Below are 23124 nucleotides of genomic sequence, written 5' to 3'. Positions count from 1 at the left end.
ACATGTTGGTAGCTTGTAAAATAAGTTAACTTCACATAATAGCTTGTGGAATAAGTTAACTCTACATAATAGCTTGTGGAACAAGTTAACCATGTTGTGCATATATAGATAACTTACCTTACAAGTTAAAAAATGTGGCTAGCAAAGTCAACATGTTTTGGAGGTCTTATAAGACATCGCCACGTGGTTCCTAGTTAAGAGTATATATGGATGCAATAGTGAAGCCTTCTTCACTCTTGTCAATGCCGTTCTAGTCCTTAGTCTTATTTCAAGACTTTTCAGTTTTCTTATTTTTGGCAATAGCTATTCTAGTTAATATTACATTACCTTTTGAGTGACTTTTTAGTTCTCTTCAGTGACATAAGAGTATATCAAGGATTCTCTTTTTTTTGAGATTTATATCCTTGATAATTTAACAAGAATGCTAACATATTATTATTATCTTATTTTAGAAATTAATAGATTATTTCATTTATATTTTTATATTTTAAAGTTTACAGACTATCCACCTTTTAAACAAAAAAAATCTTATTTTAAAACATTGATTTTTCCTTAAAAAGAGTGGATTATCCCTTTTTGTAGAAATTTTTATTAGAAGTTGTGGATTACCTTCTTTTTATTTAATTTTTTGGATTTGTTTGAGTTGCCTATGGAAAGAAAGATTATGGACGCTACACCTAACAGAAGTGAGAATAGATTTGTAACTATTGCAGATCTTCATGAGCTTGTCAACACTCTTAGAGTAGAATTATCACAGATTTTTAACGTGAATCATGGAAATACTATGCCTACACTTATGGAAGAAGTTTAGAATCTATGGCAAGAAGTTGTGCAATTGAAAGAAGTAAGTAGATTGACCTCACAACCAAATTCAGGGAGTTTTGCTTTTACAAATATGATGGAGACAATGATTAGTATGCGTAAGAAGTTTGATGGAACAAGTTCAAAATTTTAGCTACGACATATGTTACTCAATTTCAAAACCTTCCTTGCAATGTAGACTGGAATGACAAAGCACTCATCAATCAATTTTGATATGGATTAAAAGATAGTATCAAAGATTTGTTATTAACAATGTTGAAAGTAAAATCTTTGGAACAATTTATTGCTCAAGCCATTGCATGCGACAATTGATTATTTGAAAGGCATTAAGAACAAAGACTTGGCTAAAGAGGCACAAGTCAAGTAATAGCAGTAGCTTCCATGTTTTTTGAAATATATTCATCAAGCCTAGAACCAATACAAATTGATACAATACGTTTTAAAACTCCCACAGAGCACAAAAAGATTTGACGTCGCCAAAAGGGTTTATATTTATATTGTGAAGAAGCTAAGTGTATTGCTCAACAATGTCCAAAGAAGCACTATAATTATAAAATAAAGAAAAAAATTATCAAAGAAGATAATGTGTCAAAAAACAAGTCTCTCCAGCTACAATAGGGACTACGCGGTTAGAATCGTGTGCAACACGTAGTAAAGGTCCTATTCTCTTCTTAGACCTCTCACCTTGTTTTACAATAGATATGCATTTAAGACCTAAAAATCACAAAATTCTTATTTTATTAGAATTGGAGCCTCAACCATTTTATAGACAAAGATTTTATCAAAAATCAAAAAATTTCTTTAGTCAAAAAAACTAAATCTATACATATAGAAGTTATGGATAGTCGTTTGTTGTCTTCTAAAAATGTTACCCATTAGATTGTTCAATTAAAGATCATAAAAACATAGTAGTATTTAATGTAATAAGATCTTGCTTTAATTCAATTATTTTAGGATTATCATGGCTAAAAAAATATAACCCTCAAATAGATTGGATTTCTCGTAATCTTAACTTTTCTGGTAGTATAATCTAAGATTAAGTTAGCAAAGTAGAAATATATAAGTCTAATACTTCCAAACCTTTATTGGTAGGTGCAAGAGCTTTCATGCATGCTACAAAAAAAATGATCATCTTTTGTTATATATGCTATGCTCATTTTTAATGGTGAAAAAAAATCAAGTGGTATTTTTAGATAATATGAAGAATTTCAAGATATTTTCAAAAAAAAGAATGCAAATATTCATTCAAAGCATTGACTTTATGATTGTTCAATTGATTTACAAGAAGGATCTTAACTACTATTTAAACCAATCTATAGCTTATCGCAAAATGAGTTGGCTGCATTAAAGGAGTACATTGAAAAAAACTTGACAAAGAACTTCATATGCCATTCTAAATCCCTAGTCAGAGCTCTTATCTTATTTGTGAAGAAGAAAAATGGATCTTTGTAGATGTGTATAGATTATCGAAGATTCAATAAAATCACCATCAAGAATAGGTATCCTTTGCTTTTGATTTCAGAACTTTTTAACCAACTCAATTAAGCAAAGATCTATACCAAAATAGATCTACAAGAAGTATACAACTTAGTTTGTATCAAAGAAAAAGATGAATAGAAGACTGTTTTTCAAACTAGGTATAGACGTTTTGAATATAATGTCATGCCTTTTGGACTCACAAATGTAATGGCTACTTTTCAATATCTTATGGATGATGTTTTTTGTGAGTTTCTAGATAATTTTGTCATATGCTATTTAGATGACATTCTAATCTATTCTAAGAATATAGAAAAATATGAACTTCATATTTGTTGTGTATTATACAAACTTAGAGATATAGAATTATATGCCAAATTGGAAAAGTGTATATTCCACACTACTCAAGTTCACTTTTTAGGATACATCATTTCCAACAAAGGCCTTATGATGGATCCCAAGAAGGTCCAAACTATTATAGATTAGAAGATTCTAAGAACAACAAGAGATGTACAATACTTTTTAGGCTTTGTTAATTACTACCAAATCTTCATCAAGAACTTTTCTTAAGTTACAGCTCCACTTACACGTTTGACTTGTAAAGAAAAACTTGAGTGAAATAAAGAAGTAGAAGCATCATTTAATGCTTTAAAGAAGGAATTTACTTCTGTACCAATTTTGTATTGTATCGACTTTTTTAAGGCTATTTTTGTAGAAATAGACACGTCAGACTTTACTGTAGGTGTCGTGATGTCACAAATGGGAATATATGACAAATTTTGCCTAGTAGCTTTTCATTCTAAAAAATTTTCAATAGCCAACATTAAATATAAGATCCATAACAAAGAGCTCTTTGTGATTGTGGATTCATTTTAAGAATGGCATCATTATCTAGAAGGTGCTTTAAGTCCAAACATTGTATATATGGATCATAAGAACCTTTAGTACTTCATGTCAACACGTGTTTTGAATTATCGTCAAGCCCATTGAAGCATGTCTTTATCTAGATTCAATTTCAAGATCATTTATCAATTTAAAAAATAATAAGGTCTATTAGATACCCATTCTAGACATTCTCATCTTGTACCAAAAGAAGGAGATGCATCTTTTGATCAACAAAGAATGATTTTCTTGAAGCCCAAGTATTTTCATCTTTGAGCAATAAAATCAACATTGATTGTTGATTCAACTTTTATCAATCAAATCTAATTAAATATGTTCTTTGATCTTCTTATTCATGATATCAAGAATCTTTCTTCTAAGTCTCATGATATTTCAAAGTTTGAGTTCAAGAATAATCTTTTCTATTTCAAAGGATGCCTACATGTTTTAGAAGGAGAAGTATATTTATATGTTCTTCAAGTACATTATCATGTAGTGTGATTTTCTATCTAGGAATACATTAGGTATCTAGCTATAGAGAGTTTAGCTTAAATTTTTATATGTATCTTGTCTTAGTTTCCAAAACTCCTTTATTTTGCACAAAATTCAAAATATAGCAAAATCTCTTTAAAATATATATTTTTTTGCAAAGAATTTTTTCTTCTTGAACTTTAGAAATTCATAACTCTTGATCAAACTATTCAATTTGTCTCAAACTTGTAGAGTAGGTAGAATTTATTCTTAAGTTCTACTTCAAAAAAAACCAACTACAAAATCACTTCCAATCTTCTGGCATCTAAGAAATCCTAGTAGATGCTCTAAACCCTAATTTATAAGCACTCAAGCACTATCTTCTTAATATAAGGCATTTGAGTATATTTTCTTAATATATTCAAATGCCATAAAACTTATGTATAAAATTTAATAACATGAATATATACATTTTTTGAAATTTTGAGCCAAAACCTTGTAAAATTGCTCAAGATATAGCTCAAGACACAACCGCTAGTAAATCGGGTCACTTACTACCCTTAAATTGCATGCACTGATTTCAAAATATAATACCTCCTTCACTTCAACTTGGAATCCAGTAAGCAGTATACAAAAAGTGTAGCCAAAAAAGTGCTTTCTCCAGTCGCAGTCACCAATCCTCAATTTTCTTCTGTACGCGTGCGTTATGTCAAAAATAGTGACAGTAGCTCTCAAATCAACACCTTAACTTTGAGCACCTATATCTCCTTCATATAAACTCCAAATCATATAAAATTTGTACCAAAACCATAGCCCAAAACCTAAACTTGCTGATTCTAGCCTTCAAAGCTTGAATGGCTTCGAAAAACTAACCCTAATCTCTAATATGGCCTCGGGCAGCCTCTTCAAAGTCCATTGGTCATGATTTTTGACCAATAGGAATAGAGATTTTCATCATCCATCTCCAATCATCTTTATAGATGCCCTAAACTCTCTTTTTACTACCAAAATCCCTCTCCAACTCTTTTCTTCATAAGATTTACTCAATATATGCCCTAAACACCAAGTTAAAGAATCAAAATAAGACTTCAAGGGTCACCAATGTCTAATAAAGGTGATTCTAAATATTTAAAATTACTACCAACAAAATCAATCTCAAAAGCTACTATCAAAAGAAAATAAATTTATACAAATTTTAATAGTGATCCTTTTAAACAACCTCCTTTTAAAGTAGTAATTTAATCACATTCTAAAATCAACTAAAATCTAATAACATGGCTTTCACTATGTTGTTAAGTAAATTATATATTAAATACATAATCACATTATTTTCACATAGTAGCCTAACCACAACAAGACAACGTCATGATTTTCCAATAGTAGGATATTTTGGATACAACAAGATTTTAGAGCTTATATCTAGAGATTTTTGGTAGCCGCAAATATGGAAGGAAATAAAAGACTTTGTACAATCATGTGATACTTGTTTAAGATCCAAAACTCCTTGCCATAGACCTTATGGATTGCTTCAACCATTACCTATTCCAAAACAATCATAGTCTTCTGTTTCTATAGATTTTATCATAGATCTTTTAGTCTCAAATTCACATGATTCCATGTCCGTTATTGTATTGCATGGTTTTCTATCTGAGAATACACTAGGTACCTAATTGTAGAAATTTTAGTTTTAACTTATTGGCCAAGCTCCAATAAGTTATTTAATCTTAAAAATAGAAGATAAATTAATACTATAATATCAAAAAGATATTGTATTAATAAATCCTTTTATATTTAAGAATTTTTGTACATAAGGCTTTCTAAAATATCTAGAAATTTTCTAACATTCTTGGCTATACCAAATCATAGCTAACCATTTGCTGGTAGATTAAGTTTTCAATAACTTCAAAGGAAATCCACAATCTCCTCACAAAAGTTCATCTTTATACAAAAATTCAACTATAGCTCCATATATCCATCTTCAACATATATATAAAGTCTTGTCTTTCAAAAATAATCCTTTATTTTGTATAAAATGCTCAAGTTATAATAAAATTCCTTCAAAATATAATATTCCTGCAAAGGATTTCTTCTTCTTAAACTTTAGAAATTCATATCTCTTGATCTAATTGTTCAAATTTTTTCAAATTCACAGATATTATAAAATTCACTATAAAGCTTTACTTTACAAAAATTCAATTGTAAATTCACTATCGGTCATTTGGCATCTTAAAAACCCTAGTAGGTACTCTAAAATCCTAATTCAGAAGCACCTAAGTACTATTTTCTTTATATCTCATAATTCCGAAATTCAAATGTCACAAAACTTATGTATAAAGTTTAGTAACATAAAAATACACATTCTTAAAAATTCTTAGCCAAAATCTTGTCAAATTGCATAAGATATAGCTCAAAACACAACTACTAGAAATTTGGATCACTTATAACTCCTTAAATTTCAAATGCTGACTTTAACTTCCAATATCTCCTTCATCCTAGCTTAGAATTCATTAAGCAATATGCATAAAGTATAGCAAAGAAAGTTTTTTCTCTAACCCTAATTGTTGATCCTTAGTTGCTTTTTATACGCGTGTGTTATACCCAAAAGAGTGATAATAAGTACAAAATCAACACTTCAACTTTGAGCACCTATATCTCCTTCATAAAAACTCCAAATGACTGAAAATTTTCACCAAAACCATAGTCAAAAACCTGAACTTGCAGATCCTAATCTCTAGTATTCAAATTCCCTCGAAATACTAACCCTAATTCCTAATATAGCCTCAGGTAGCCTCCTTGAAGTCCATTGGTCATGATTTTTTACCAATGGGTATGGAAATTTATATCAACAATCTCCATTCATCCATATAGATGCCTTAACTACTCTTTTTGCTACCAAAACTCTTCTTTAATATTTTTTTTGTTTTTTTTTGTATAAGATTTATATAATATATGTCCTAAACACCAAATTAAAGAACCAAAATAAGACTTCAAGGATCTCCAATGTTTAATAATGGTGACTCTAAATATTTAAATTTACTACCAAAAAAATTAATCTCAAAAGCCACTATCAAAAGAAAATAAAGTTATATAAATTCTAATAGTAATTCCTTTAAACAACCTCTTTTTAAAGTAGTAATTTAACCACGCTCTACAACCAACTAAAATCCAGTAACATCGCTTTCACCATGTTTCTAAGTAAATTGTATAATAATTATATAATCACATTATTTTCACATGGTAGCCGAACTACAACACAACATCGTAATTGTAGTTCGCTTTGCCAAAATGGCACATTCTGTACTATATACAAAATCTATTTCAGGTGAAGAAACAACTAAGCTTTTATTGACAATATTTATCGCTATCATGGATTGCCAAAGGATATTATATTGCATAGGAGAACTCAATTTATATTAAGATTTTAGAAAACCTTATTTAAGATTTTAAAATTAGATATAAGCTTTTTTCAGCTCTTCACCTTCAAATTGATGGGCAAATAAAACGAGTGAATCAAATTTTGAAACAATATTTGAGGTGTACTATCAACTATCATGAAGATGATTGGACAACTCTTTTGTCATTAGTAAAATTTACATGTAATAATTCAATATATTCTTCTATTCAACAAACATATTTTTTTACTAATTATGATTATCATCTATGACTTGATACTTTTGGCTTTTCAAAAGTTAATAATCTTGTGGCAAAAGATTTAGCAAATCATTTGTTAGAGCTACATGCAGTAATGAAGATACAATTAAAAGGACCTCGAGGACAACAAAAGACCAATGCTGGTGCCTATTATAAGAAGGAACTACAATTCAATATAGGTGATAAGGTATGATTACTTCATCGCAATATCAAGACTACTTGTCTTTGTGATAAGTTGGACTATCATAGGTTGAGACTTTTTTCTATTTGTGAATAAATCTATCGTATTGCTTAATGATTACATCTATCAAAGTCTATGAAGATCCACCCTGTATTTCACATCTACTTTTTTGAGTTGTATAAGACAATGAATATTTTTGAAAGAAGACAAATGCCACCTCTTCTTATAGTAGTAGATAATAATCAAGAGTTCAAGGTCGAAGAAGTCTTAGACTCAAGGCGGTGCCAAAATAGGTTGAAATATCTTGTTCATTGGTCCGGATATGATATTAGTGAAGGCACATGGAAGCGAGCAAAGAAGCTTGTAAATAGAGCAATGAAAGTTGAAGCTTTTCATCAACAAAATCCATCAAAATCAAGATAAAGAATAACAAATCTTTGCTATTTAAGAAACAACATCAAAAGAAGATAACATTCTACCTTCTTTCTTTATAGCTTGTATATATTTTTGACACTAAGGAGATGGAGAACCAACAACCAGCAGATTAAACTCAAAAGTTTTGGTTTGAGGATTTATTAGATGAGACATTGCAATTGTCACAATCTTCAAGACAACAAAATTGAGATGAAGATCTTCAAGAATGACATATCCTTCCTCAAATAGATGGAAAAATACAACGTATTTGGTATCACAACTTTGGAAGAGACTTCCATTGTTTGATGATTTTATTGGATGTAGGAACAATTCCTGATGGTGTTCCAAATATTTTATTTGAAGGAAGTTACGAAGGCCTCAACAACGATCAAATAACAGGGTGGTCTTCTCACCCTGATATGAAACACTATTGATGGCTAAAAGGGCCTATCAACCATCTTCAAAGAAAGCAAAGATTGAAATATGTGGCAAATATAATTCGCTGTATCTTGCACTTCCTCAACATATGAAGACCGCTCTTCATGGAACTCATCCTTAGAAGGGGGGGGATAATGTCACAGACATATATATTTACTTCAATAATTACTTATATGATTTGATAGAAATAGGTAAATATAAATTAATTACATAAAATCTTTTAGTGAAGCTTCTTAGAAGCTTCATAGATACAATTTTGACTTTAGATGTATTTGTAGGTCAGAGACTTGGCCAATAAATTAAACACATGTTGGTAGCTTATGGAACAAGTTAACTCCGCATAATAGCTTGTGGAATAAGCTAATCATGTGGCGCATACATAGATAACTTGCCTTGCAAGTTGAGACATGTGGCTAAAAAAGTCAACATATTTTGGAAGTCTTATACGACATCACCATGTAGCTCCCAGTTAAGAGTATATATAGAGGCAAGAATTAAGCCTTCTTCACTCTTGTCAATGTCTTTCTAGTCCTTAGTCTTGTTTGAAGACTTTCTAATCTTCTTGTTTTTGGTAATAGCCATTTTAATTAATATTACATTACCTTTTGAGTGACTTTTTAGTTCTCTTCAATGACACAAGTGTATCAAGGATTCTCTTTCTTTGAGATTCATGTCCCTAATAGAGATTCATTTTTATACTTTTTTTAACTACTTATTAATATTTATAGATTTTATTTTTATTTTTTAAGTTATATATGTTGATAGAAGGCCAATATAGATATTGGTCTCAATAACTAAATATTTATACTCAATAAAAATACTAAATCAACTAAAATAATTTTCTTTGAAACTTATTAAGACTTTATTTTTATAATTTTTTTTCTAATGAGATTCTTGTGACTTATAAATCTATTTGAATTCTTATAAATAAATAAATAATGAAAAAAGACTCTCTATTCTTAATTTTTTTATATTTAAATAATATAAAACTATATTATAATAATTTTTCTAATTAAAATTAATTTGTAGAAATCACAAAATACAATGAAGTGAATCACCTTCTAACACTTTTTGTATGTTTTTAAGTTCTCTAAGAACAAAGGACATAGGAAAAAGAGAGGCTTTGTTGAGTAAATAAACAACATGTACAAGTTACAATTTAAATGTTATGGTTTATATCTTGTGCCTATTGATAAGTAAGAGACATTAAGTAATATATAAGATGAGAAAATATCAGCAACTTTTAAAGAAGCAGTCAAGGATAAAGATTATGGAAGAATAAAAAGCCATAGAACTACGAATAAAGATTTAAACTAAAATAATATTATTGGATTACCATGGTGTCATTGTGAAGAATTGTAATTTTTGAGAAGTCTTTATTTAAATGCTCTAAAATTAATCTCAACCTTGATTTGAGAATTGAGGCTCAAAGTAGCACTATTATAAAAGAAACATAATCCAATGTCATCAAGAATATATTTATACTATAATACCAAAGTAGGATATTAGGATCTTAAGTAACTTGCTCCAAAAGTAAAAGATGTATACTTGTTCATTTTTGGAGTTCTAAAAATGATATAATATCAACTTGGCAATTCATCATCTAACCTAAAAGAGCAATTTTGGCAAAGCAAGGAAGTAAATGGCCAAGTTAAAACGGTGGTGGACAATAACAAGAAAGTAGATTGCCTACAACTACCTGAGGCCAAGGGAAATCCAACTTGCCTCTCTATGAATAAAAACACATTTTTGAGAATGTGAAAATTGGAGGCTTGGAATCCCAACCACATGAATCGGCCGACAGGTATGTCCGCCAGGAGATGTAGTATCCCGGAGGGGGTGAGCACACAAGTTCAACTTCTACATCGAACCAAAAGACATTTTTCAACCGTGCAATAGTCTTCAGAAACCTGCTTGTTCAACAACGTACAGAAGAACTGCAAGTTAAAATGTCTAGATCATAAAATCAGTGAATATAAGATCTGAAACACTACAGAAAGAGTTTCATAAGCACAACAGATCAAGTATACTGACGAAACTGTCTCCAATTGGCAGTCAGGAGGTGAACTCAACCGCATTCCTTAAAAAAACCAAACTTTCTACAGTGGCGAGTACTTAAACATTGCAGCACCGTTCGAAGAACAGTACATACATGATAGAATTCTGATCTGGCACCATCTCCCAATACAAAGGATTGTCACCCAAAATGAACTGAAGCCCCTCCGCAGAAACGTATTTGCAATTCTCTTCAGTATCTAACCCTGGGTGAAATTAAATAGATCCATGTCGAAAATCCTAACAACTTATTCCGTGGCCGCTAGCTTGGGCTGCATACAAATGTTGAGATGGACCCGCAATGGCAGCTGCATAATTACTGGAGATTCACTAATGATCCGAAGCTCTGGAGTTTGAACATGAATTCCTTACCTTACATCCAAAGCTAAGGATCTAGTGAGTACTGTTCACCTTACTAACCTAACGGCATACTAATCTGCAGCTACAACACGAACTCCCAAACGCGCGTTGATTTCACACTCCAAATTTTCAATTATAAGTACTTCACAGCAAGTGGAATCAGCGGCGTGTCACAGAACCAGAGATCATGGCAACATAGCACCGACCAGCATAGACTACATGATACCCAGTAAGTTAATACACGTGCGTCGCCTCGACCTCATGATCTATCCTCCTCAAACTCTTCTGCAGCCCATTCAAATGGGATCGCTGTTTTCAAGCTATAAAAGCATTCACGTGCAAAGAAACACAAACACCAGATGAAAGCAACCATCACGAAACCGAACCACGTACTGTGTGAAAAATTAATCGATTTAAATGAAGCTCAATATCTTCCAATTGCCGCGAACTTTGCTCGCTACACAGCAAACAGCAAACCGATCCGTTTAAGAAACTAGCACCACGACCTCGAACATCTCCGGCTCTGCAATTCAGACATGTTTTTCGACGTGAACCTCATCAACCCATCTATTCTCTGTCCCTTTGCCCACATCAAATATATCTTCACAATCGTATGCTAGCAGCTAACATGCTCAGCAATCCTCACCTTTTTTAATCACGCCATTGCCAAGTCCCGCTAGCGATTTACTATGCATATGCACCAAGCTTCAATTCTGTTTCCCCAGCTCCGTCCATCTCCGACCATCTCCTTCGTTCTTCGTCCATCTCTGTCCAAAAGACTCCAATGAATTTAACCCGTAAAGGACCGCGCAACCCAAACTGGGTTGTTAGCCTATCTGGGCAGGCAATTGCCGACTTAATTTTACTTCAATTGGCACAATATTTTAAACTCCAGTGCATTTCCTTGTGCATTTCCTTACCACTGTATAGGGAAATAAAATTTCACTCAAAACAAAGTTATCCTTCAAAAGTTACAGGGCTTAGAAAATTAATGAGAAAAATTTGGGTAGACTTTGGAAAGGATTTTACCCTTTGAAGTTGCTTGGATATATGAGGCAATGCTAATTAAAACGACTCCATCGTATTTGTTTGGAAGCTATTCATCTAAGCATAGCAATGTCCAAAATAAATCAATTGGTTACCGTGTGAAGTAGAGGCAAACAATCTGTCTTTAAAACCACACTAGCCCTAATCAAATAATTTCTTTTAGCCTTTAGGACTATAAGTGCTTCCTAAAGCTCTTTCTTGACTTGTAGATATGCCTTTGTCTATTCATAAGAATTCTAACTCCAAATCTTATGACAAATTTCCTCCCTTCATAATCATTTTGTCTCATAGCTCATCTAATTGTTATAGAACTAGTATCCACTATCACCACTATTAGCCTTTTATATTGACAATCCAATTATCTAAATATAGGTGGTGAAGTCAAAATTTGCTTTAGATTTTCTATTTTCTTTTTAGATGAATTTCTTATCTTTCTTTAATAACTTGTATAGTGGCTTTAAAATGTGAAAAAAATAAAACATCCAAAAATCTTTTAACTTTGTAACACTATTTTATACCTTATTTTGAATATAATATTAAATTTATTCAAATTTGATATCCTATAATATTTGTCACATATATGTCTTATCACTAGAATTTCTTCAATTCCAAAGCTAGATTTTTTCTAAAAAAATGTCAAATTGATTAACTAGAGCCTCTTCAATATTTCAACCACATCATTAATATATTTTTTAATAAATATTTTAGAACTATATGCATTAATATTTTTATCTATTTTTTTATATTTACAATCTTTCATTGATATATTATTAAAAAATAGAATGGTCTTTTTTAGAATAAAATCTTTGAATATTTATTTTTTTGTATTTAGAATATGAGCTACTTAGTTAGTTGCATCTTAAAATAAGATATACTTTCTCATTAAATCTAAAAGATTTTTATAGTTTTTAGATTTTTATTTTTTTTCAACTAATTGAAATTGATTATACTTTTAATATAAATTATTTATAGAATAGATAGCATGACCGACAAAATACTTAGCCACTTTATACTCCTTTAGCCCAAATTCCATGTTAAGAGTAATTACCTTATTTGTTAATTATATATCTTAAATAAACTTTAACATCCATGATTTTTTAGGCATTATAAATAACTTATTAAAAAAGGAGCAATTGAAGTTTTTAGAATTTCTATCTTTACTCTTTCTTTTTTTATTTCAATTAATTTTAAAAATAAGACTTTTGATATTGAAATATGCTTTATATTTCAAAAATTATATAATATAGTAAAAATTATCATTAGCATAACATATAATCTACACATTAACACTATAAACTACACATTTTATTGTATTATAATTTAAAAAAATACCTTATTGTATTTGATAAGTATTTTTTAAAACAATTTTTTTATGTTGTTAAAAAATCATCTTTTCTAATCTTTACTTTAAACAATGACTCTTTATTGAATTGATATCCAATTTTTTTTTCCATCTTTATTTTTTATTCTTTAAATTTTTACTTGATATTATCTATAATATCTTATAATAATTAGATAGCTACCAATTCTATTTTCTTAGCTATTTTTTATACTTAATTTGTACCATAGCTTCATGCTTCAACTTATAGCTAGTACCATCTTTAATACTTTCTATTACTTCTTCCAATTCTTTATAATACTCTTTTCAATACAAATTTATTTTTTTTATACTATCCAAGTCTTCCATCAAATCATCTCTCAAACATATTTCTTTTACTATTCTATCTATAGTCTCTTCACTTAAGATCAAATTCATATTTGTAAGTTTTTTTTTTTTTTTTTTTTTTTTGCTACCTTACTCTTCTCCCATCTATTAAAAAAAAAAATATTTATTTTTTACTCGTCATGTCAATAGACGTTAAATATCAAATTAAAGTTTATAAAAATGATTTTTATCTTTTGCCTTCTTTGATGAATCTTTTTATTTTTCATCATCTTTTTTAGTATTATTTTTTTTTTTGGCAAGTTCGAAAAAATATTTTTTTAAAAAAACTCTACTTTTCTTTTTTTCAACTATAATATCATATAAATTAGCATTCTATTAATCTTCTCTTATGAATGCTTTAATAGTTACAATATTAAATATAATACTACTTTTGTTGGTTTTTTCTTTTACTAATTTATTTGTATTTCTTTTTTAAAAATTGGTTCTTAAATGCTCATCAAAATCTTAAGAGTCTTATTCTTTCTTTTTTTGAAATGTAAAATATCTTATTTAATTGTATTTTATAGTTATCACACTGACCATATTTATGGCTTGGACTATTATACTACAAGAATTCCTTTATAAATCCTCTAGATTCTTTTTATATACTTAATGAACTAGGCTTTTGAAATCTCTTTAATTCAATCATTTCTACCTTTAAATCTTTCATGTTTTTTATTAGCTCCTCTAATTTCTTATCTTAGATAGTTTTATTCATCTTTTGAGGTGATAAAGAAGTTTAAGTAATATACATAAGATCTAATTGTATTAAATCACTACAAATCTTGAATTTTTGCTATTTAGCTAAAAGTCCAACTATATTTTTTATATTTCTCCAATTATTAGTAAAGCTATTATCAAATGTCATATTTTCAAAATAAAAGAGTAGCTTATTCTTTAAATTTTTATTTATTGCTTATAAGAATAATTGAGTTTTTTTTAATGCCCAGTAGCTACTTTCTATATCTTAATAATTGATCAAATTTCTTTTTAAGTCTCTTGATAAATTTTCTTAGATTAATTTTAATTCCTAGTCTTTTTAATTTATTATAAAAGTTACTTTTTACTCATTCATTCAAAATTTTCTTCAAAGAATTCATTTTTGGACTATTCTGCAAATTTTCTCTACAAAATAAAAACTTTGTGCAATTCTTGCATTCTTTCCTTGATTTCAAGAACAAAAATAAAATAAAAGTAGTAATAATTTTTATCATTGGAACTTGATGTACTTTCATTTTACAAATAAAAATTTTCAAAAATTAATTGATGTTCTTTTCTTCAAACCTTTCAATCTTATCAATTACAGCTTACAAGACTTTAGTGATATCTTTTCTACTTTCTTGAGCTTGATGTTGCTACTCTATAATTTGTGGAATTGTCTAAGATAAGTCATTTGAATCCACTCCTCTTGGCATTCTAAATCCCAAATTAATATCTTCTATTATTTGTAATTGAATAACTAGTGCTTTAAGGTTCTTTTAATAGAAGTACCAATATTTCATAAAGAGATAATCTTGCTTTAAGAAAGCATTGGATCTTTATTTGCTACTAATTTTTCTAAATTTTTTTGATTAAAAAAAAAAAAAAAAAAAAAAAAAAACTGGTAAACTTTAAGTAATTTCTAAAATCTGTATCTTTGAATAAGTAATAAGTCATCTAATATAAATACCTAATACAATTATTTTAGAGCCAATTCTTTAATCACCTTCAATAATTTAATTGAAGATTTTCAATAATATATATTTAATCTCTTTTCTCTCTACTATCATAGAAATCTGAATCTAGGAACTCTTATATTCTATTCTACCACCTTATTATATGTCCCATCTCTACAAGCTTTTAGTTGCTACTTTACATTTAAAGGCTAGAGCTCAAATCTTATAAAGTTAAAGTTTGATTTTTTTTTGTTTATTTTTTTAAAAGATTTATTACCAATAAATTATGGCACTTCTTACTATCTAAATTTATACACCTATTTATAAACCTATTGAAATATTTATACTAATTTTTGTTATAAATTGATATTTTAATTATTAATTATTTTAAGGAATAAATCTTTTTAAAATATTTAAATTAATAATCAAATATACATTAAGAAATAATATATTTTATAATTCTAAATTAATTTTTATATATTACACAAATTTACTATATCAAAATATCAAAAATAACTTAATGGTCAAGAGCAATGATATTAAATTTGTTAGATGTGAGAACATTGAGCATCGAGAAGAAATCTTAGAAATTTCTAATGATAAGTCTTTAGAAGCAATGGTAAAGCTTAAATCAATAGATTCTACATAAAATTCCAAAAGTTGAAGAGATGATGTGGTTAAAAATCTAAATATGATAATAAAAAATAAATAATAAATAAAAAACATTGTATTGCTAATCTTTCATCTTTAATGAAAGACATTTGATTGCAAGCTTATATACTTGGATATCAATGAATTGTTACAACTACGTCTCTAATTCTTCTTTCATCTCAGCTTTCATCTATGTTAATTTTTTTACAAATACATGAATTAAAAAAAAAAAAGTAATTGATAAATCAATATTAATTTAGATTTCTTCTAAATCATTTATAAATTTAATAAGCATGGCACAAAAAATTTACAAAAGTATTGAAGAATCAATTACTTTCATTAAAATTATAAAAAAAGTCTAATACTTGAAAATAAAACAAAAATAATAGATTCAAAATATTAGGGTCTTATTAACAAAACGATGTAGATTTTGACATATCTATCAATAAGTAAAAAATCTTTGCAAGTTAAATCATAATTCTACCAAAGTCAACATATATTAGAGATTCTATAGAATATTGCCATATAATTCCTAATTAGAGAATATATATGGAAGCAAGAGTGAGGCCTTCTTCATTCTTATCAATGCCTTTTTAGACTTAAGTCTTATTTCAAGTCTTTCTAGTCCTTTTATCTTTGGCAATAGCCATTCTAATTTAATATTATACCATCTTTGAGTGATTTTATAGTCTTTTTGAGTGATACAAGAGTGTATTGAGATTTTGTTTTGTTTTGTTTTGTTTTTTTTTTTTTTTTTTTTTTTTTTTTTTTTTTTTTTTTAAATTCATATCCTTGACAATTTGATAAGAGTATTAACTCATAGTTTTTATTTTTTTTTAGAAATGAGTGAATTATTCTACTTCTACTATTTTATTTTGAAGATTGAAGATTATCCATCTTTAAAAAAATTGTTTAATTTTTTATCACTATTTTTTTTTTAAACAGAGTAGATTTTATTTTTGTAGAAATTTTAATTTGATATTAAAAGTTAAAAATTATCCTCTTCGAATTTGATTTGTGATTTTATTAAGTTATTTGAAATAAAAGAAAAAATTATGGATGTTACATTTAGTAGAAATGAGAATAGATTAACAACTATTATAGCTTTTCACAAATTTGTCACCATTCTTAGGATGGAAATTTCATGCATTCTTAGTACTAAATATAGAAATAATAATCCTATGCCTATGGAAGAAATTCAAAGTCTAAGTCAAGAAGTTGTATAGTTGAAAGAAATAAGTAGATTGACTTCAAAACCAAATCCAAGAAGTTTTGCTTTTAAAAATATAACAAAGATAAGGATTAATATGCTAAAGGAGTTTGATAGAATAAGATTAAAATTTTAAAGATTTTTGCAATAAGTTAAGCTTTATTTAAGATTGCATCTCTTCTAATACCTTGATGGATTTATCCAAGTTGGATTCATAGATGCATTATTATCTAGAAGTACTCTCTCTTGCTTTGCACCTTTGATAAAAAAATATTTATGATTCTTTTATGATTTGAATTTATTCTTAAAAGTATTTATAGCTATATTTAGAAAAAGTGATAAAACAAACTTTATTTAAAAAAAAATCAATGTTTATATACATATTATAGAGAAGCTAAGCACATTCTTCTATATTGTCTAAAGAAGAAATTTTATTACAAAATGATGAGCACAATTGCGAAAGAAGATAATGTATCAAAAAACAAGTTTTTCTTGTTATAATAAAGATCATGTGGCTGAAATCATGTGCAATACCTAGTAAAGATCATATTCTCTCTTCAAATCTCTCACCTTGTTTTACAATAGATATATATTTAGAATTTAAAAATAATAAAGTCTCAGCCTTGTTAGATTTAGAAGCCCCAGTTGTTTTATAGACAAAGACTTTGTGAAAAAAATAAGAAATACTTTTATTCAAAAAAATTAAACCTATATATGTAGAAGTCATAGATGATTTTTTATTATCTTTTCGAGATGTTATCTATGAGACTATTCCTTTAGATGTAGCAATTAAAGATCATAATAGCATAGTAATATTTAATGTGATAAGATCTCCTTTCAATATGTTTATTTCAAGATTATTATGGTTAAAAAAATATAATTCCCAAATAGATTAGATTTTTTATAACCTTAATTTTTTTTTGGTAGTTAAATCTAAAATCCTCTTAATTAAATAGATATACATAAGTTTACTACATGCAAATTTTTATTGGTAGATGCAAGAGCTTTTATACATGTTACAAAAGTAGAATTATTTTTTGCTATATATGACTAATTTTGATGGTAGAAAGATATATAGTGGTATTTTTAGCTAATATTAAGATTTCTAAGATATTTATAAAAAAAGTGCAAATATTTTTTGAGAGCATGGACCTTATAATTGTTCAATTAATCTGCAAGAAAGAACTTAACTACCATTTGGACCAAGCTATAACTATTTTAGAATGAATTGACTATACTAAAAGAATTCATTAATGAAAACTTCACTAAAAACTTTATATGCCATTCAAAATCTCTAGTAGAACCATTTATCTTATTTGTGAAGAAAAAAGATGGATTTCTATAGAAGTGCATACACTATTAAAGATATAATAAGATCACCATTAAGAATAATTATTCTATACTTCTAATTTCAAGACTTCTTGATCAATTCAATCAAAAAAATATCTATACAAAAATAGATCATAAAGAACATACAACTTGATTCACACCAAAAAAAGAAATGAATAAAAGATTACTTTTTAAATTAGGTATGGATATTTTAAATATAATATTATGCTTTTTGGACTTACAAAATCATCAAATATTTTTTAACATCTTATAAATGATGTTTTTTGTGAGTTTCTTGATGATTTTGTTGTCTGTTATTTAAACAACATTCTAATTTATTCTAAGAATACAAAAGGATATGATTTTCATGTTTGTCATGTATTACAAAAACTTAGAGATGCAAGATTATATACCAAGATGGAAAAATGTATATTCTACACTACTCAAGTTGACTAGAATACATCATTTCCAACAAAGGTCTAATGTTAGATATGAAGAACATTCTAACTATCATAGATTATAAGATTTTAAGAATAATAATAGGTGTGTAATGCTTTTGGAAATTTTTAATTATTTTAAGATCTTCATTAAGAACTTTTTTCAAATTACAGCTCTTCTTATATATTTGACATGTAAAAATAAATTTGAGTAGAGCAAAGAAGCTAAAATATGTTTTCAAGCCTTAAAGAAAATATTTATTTCTATGCCAATTTTTTATTGCGTCAAATTTTTAAAGACATTATTCATAGAAATAAATACATCACATTATGCTATAGATATAATTTTGCTACAAATGGAAGTAGATGACAAGCTCCATTTGATAGCATTTCATTCTAAGAAATTTTCAACAATCGAGAATAATTATGAGATCTATGACAAAGAGCTTTTTGCAATTGTAGATTTGTTTTAAAAATGATATCATTATTTAAAAGATACCTTGAATCCAATCTCCATGTATATAGATCACAAAAATCTTCAGTATTTTATATCAACACATGTTTTGAATTGTTATCAAGTCCGTTGGAGCATGTCTTTATCAAGATTTGATTTCGAGATCACTTATCAATCTAAAAAATAATAAGGTTTGTCAAATATCTTTTTTAGATTTTTTTATCCTATACCAAAAGAAGGAGATGAAGCTTTTGATTAACAAAAAATGATTTTCTTGAAGGTAGAGCATTTTCATCTTTAAGTAATAAAATCAACATTGATTGTTAATTTAACCTTTATCAAGCAAATTCAATTGAATGTATTCTTTGAATCTCTTATTTATGATATCGAAAATAATTCTTCCAAGTTTCATGATATTTCTAAATTTAAGTTCAAGAATAATCTATTCTGTTTTAAGAGATAATTATATATTTTAGAAGACAAAATATAATTATATATTCATCAAGCTTATCATAACTTTCAAAAAATTAGTCATTTTGGATACAATAAGGCTTTGGAGCTAATATAGAAAGATTTTTGGTGGCCTTAAATGTGAAAGGCAATTAAAGACTTTATACTATCATGTAATATTTGTTCAAGTTTAAAAACTCCTTGTCACTGACCTTATAGACTTCTTCAACTATTACCTATTTTGGAACAACCATGATATTTTTTTCTATATATTTTATTACAATATTATGTAAAAATATAATTATATGATAAAAAATAAAAATAAAATGGATATTATTACAAAAAAAACCTAATAAAAAGATATAGTAAAAAAATAATGATAAATTATAGAAAGGTAATAAAAAGTTTAGTCTTAATATTTTCTTTTATAGAAAGGACTTTTATTTACTTTGTAAAAGCATAAATGAACCAAATCAAAATAAAAGAGATAAGAAATTAATATAAAAATATTAAGAAGAAAATTTAAAATAAATTAAAACAAAATTTACTTCAAATTACCAAAAATTAATATTGAGAAGAAACTTGGTTATCAACCTAGGTTGAAATCAGATCCTAAGACACAAAATCATGTATTTATAGTAATTTTGAGGTTTTTTTATAAATCAAAGAGTAGGATTTGAGGCAAACTTGAGGTGAGATGTTTGGAAGTTTGTTTTATGTCATTTAGATCAATATTAAGATTTTGAAGGATTTTCAAAGTTAAGAATATTTTTGGTAGGTTTAGATTTTGAGAAATAAAAATATGTTCACAAATTTGAGGATCCCTTAAGTTTTGTAATATTTATAAAAGTGAAATTTTAAAATTTTGTTGATATGCTTATTGTAAATGTGTGTATAAAATTTGAAATTATTAAAGCAATTAGATTGAAGCATATGAGGATTTTTGTGGATTATGGTCTTAGAAATTTGAGATTTAGGATTAATGAGTAATTTTGAGATCTAGCAATAGTTTCCAATTGAATTGAAGTAAAATTTGGAGAGCTTACTTAAGACTTGAATATCTATATATAATCTAAATTTTGAAGCAATTGAATAATTCACCTAGAAAAAATTAGTATTGAAAATTCAGCATTGAAATTGGAGAAGGAAGGTGACCAAAGATAAAGAGGTTTTGGAACCTTTTTTGTAATTAGAAAGTTTGATTCTTCTCAAAATTTATACACTTATTAATTGCTTATTTATTAAAGTTTAAATAAAAAAATTTAATGAAAATGTACGATTCAACTTATATTTATTGAGATTTCAAATAATTATAGTAATCAATTGAAATTTACTTAGGATTTTCTTCGAATTATTTATAATTTTGGATTTCATTAAGATTTGATTTGGAATTAGAATTTAGGATTTTTTTAGGATTTTATCTAAGATTTAACTAAAATTCATTAGGATTTCAATTAGAATTTTAATTAGAATTTGACCTTGGATTTGGTTGACGTTCATTAGGATTGTGATTAGGATTAAATTATGATTGATTAAAATTTATTTAAGATTTATTTAGATTTTTATTTTTAATATTTTTTAAGATTCTTGATTTTTTTAATAAAATTTATATTTTCAGAATTTCTTTAAATTTATTATTATTTCTTTAAGATTATATATATATATATATATATATATATATAGATATATATTGTTTTTAGAATTTTTTATTAGATTCTTTGAGATTAATTATGAATACTTTGTATTTCTTTTGTAACTTCTTTTAAATTTATTTTATTTGATTAAAGTGTGATTGGAATTATTAAAGATTACTTGAAGTTTATTTAAGATTCTATTCGTCTTAGTAGAATTTTTGTTGCATTTCTACTTACCTTCTCTTCCTAGGTACTTGATACATTCTCAAGCAAGAATTCTTTTTAAGATTCTAAAGGTGGATATAAAGCTCTTTTTGGCTTTTTATCATCAAATTGATGGACAAATAAAATGGGTGAATCAAGTTCTAGAGTAATATTTGAGGTTTATCATCAATTATTATCAAGATGATTGGACAATCGATTGGAAAATCCATTTGAGGTGTACCATCAATTATTATCAAAATGATTACACAATCCATTTGAGGTGTACCATCAATTATCATTAAAATGATTGGACAATTTATTTGAAGTATATCATCAATTATTATCAAGATAATTGGACAATCCATTTGATATTCCATATATCTCTTCTTGAATCATATAGCACAATGAATATCTTGAGAAGTAAACAAATCCCACCTCCCCTTATAAAAGTGGATAATGATCAAGAGCTCAAGATAAAAGAAGTCTTAGATTTAAGTTGGCACCAAAATAGATTAGATTATTTTTTATTCATTAGTATAAATATGATATTAATAAATTTACATGAGAAAAATTAAAGAATCTTGCAAATGCAAAAAAGAAGGTTTAGACTTTTTATTGACAACATCCATCAAAATTAAGATGAAGAATAGAAAATCTTTGCTATAAAGAAATATGATACAAAAAATATAGTATTCTACTTTCTACACTTGTTTGTAGCTTTTGTATATTTGTGGTGCTAAGGAGATGGAAAACCAACAACTAGCATATTTAATTTAAGAGCTATCATTTGCTGATTTACCAAATAAGACATTATAATTGTTACAACTTTCAAGATGACGTAATTGAAATAAAGATTTTTAAGAACAACAAGTATTTCTTCAAATATATGGCAAGATACAATGTTATTATGATCTAATTTAATTAATAGGTAAAAGAATAAAAAAAATATCATACTTTAAAAAAACTTATTTCAGATTATTACAAAAAATTATCTTAGAAATATAGATAATAGTTAAAAGATAATAAACTAAAAGTACAAATATTGTCTTTTTTCAAAATGGGCTTCTATTTACTCTATAAAGCCTTAAATAAAGTAAAATAAAGTAGATTAGAAAAATAAAGAATATAGATACATATAAGAAGGAATTGAAAATTGATTTTAGTAAAAATTAAATCAAGAAGTTAAAAATTAATGCCTAAAAATGACCAGTTGTCAATCTGAATCAAAATCAAGTTTTGATATATAAAATCACACACCTATAGTGACTTTGGAATTTTTTACAAATTAAAAAGTGGAATTTAAGAGAAGACTTCATAGGATTTTTTGAAACATTGGTTTTAAGTGATTTGAGTTTTTAATGACTTTGTAAGAGCTTTACAAAGTCAAAGTTGTTTTAGGTGACTTTGAATTTTATGAAATAAAATAGGGTTTATAATTTAGGCAATTTTGTGAGTTTTGAAGAAAATCTACAAATAAAATTTCGTAAGATTGTGAATATAGTTGTGCTAAATGTACATTGTTTTTTTGATCTTATTCAAATAGTTGGATTGGAGGTTATTAAAATTTAAGTAGATTAGTATCTCAAAAATTAGATTTT

The sequence above is a fragment of the Physcomitrium patens genome, chromosome 10, assembly GCF_059467195.1.
Source record: "Physcomitrium patens ecotype Gransden chromosome 10, ASM5946719v1, whole genome shotgun sequence".
NCBI classification, from domain to species: Eukaryota; Viridiplantae; Streptophyta; class Bryopsida; order Funariales; family Funariaceae; genus Physcomitrium; species Physcomitrium patens.
Note: the sequence above shows the minus strand (reverse complement) of the source record.